The 856-nt window shown below is 41.8% G+C and overlaps 1 protein-coding gene across 1 annotated transcript in view; it reads left to right on the top strand.

Annotated features, from left to right (window-relative positions):
* LOC119591408 (glycine-rich RNA-binding protein blt801-like) overlaps positions 1–856 on the top strand; it is a 13,827-nt gene that overhangs the window by 8,200 nt on the left and 4,771 nt on the right. The gene's annotated exons all lie outside the window — the stretch shown is intronic.

Here is an 856-nt window from a genome sequence, read left to right as displayed (position 1 = left end):
GCTTAACCAATACTATCTTCAAAGGCTATATCTTTTAACTATGGACAAACTTCCCTTTTTTTGTACGACTGTACACATCGGTGCGCCATGAACGTGCCAAAATCGAAAAGCAGAGGTTGACGATTCTCAATATATGTTGCCTAAACATAAATTCATTCCTAATCTTACTCGAGATTTCCTACTAGCAACTTCCTCCGAGTTGTAAAATATGGATCGGCGGCCTATAAAAAAAATTTATTAGTGCGCATTTCATGCTTTTCACTGCGCCTGCCCACTTGCTCACTGACATGAAGAATACGAAGATTTTAATTAGATGGCTCCAATGTAAATACCGAATCGGAGGTTTTATGGAGCTCGTAACCCTTCTCCCTTCGCAGGACGATAACCCTCCCGCATCCTATTTGTGTGTATCCTGCGTCCCGCGTGGCTGCCTAGGCTACAGCATTTTCACGTGTCGCCGAAGGAAGCACAGACGCTGAGATCCACAAAGCGTGCTAACCTTCTTTTCAAGTTGATGATCGGAACTTTTGTACGCGTTCAAAAACTTCTTTCCAGGTGATAGGGCTTAACAAAGCGAGAATAATGACATCAGCAAGTGATTGTTGTAGTACATGAATTTATTTCCATACATCTAAGTATTCTGTATATATTCGCGTCGGGATATTTCATGGGGCATGCGGCAGCACATTATCGTACCCCAAGTCGCCAGAGCCAAACACAGTTTGCTTTCACGTGACCAGCTGAACGACTTCAATTCTTTTATTGTTTACATAGTGTTCGCTTTGTTTTGCACTAGTAAGACTTATCATCATATAAGTGTTCTACATCCAGAGAATGTATGGAATCGACTGTATAC

Source organism: Penaeus monodon, chromosome 28 (assembly GCF_015228065.2).
Source record: "Penaeus monodon isolate SGIC_2016 chromosome 28, NSTDA_Pmon_1, whole genome shotgun sequence".
In the NCBI taxonomy this organism is placed as follows: Eukaryota; Metazoa; Arthropoda; class Malacostraca; order Decapoda; family Penaeidae; genus Penaeus; species Penaeus monodon.
This window is presented reverse-complemented; position numbering and strand designations above follow the sequence as displayed.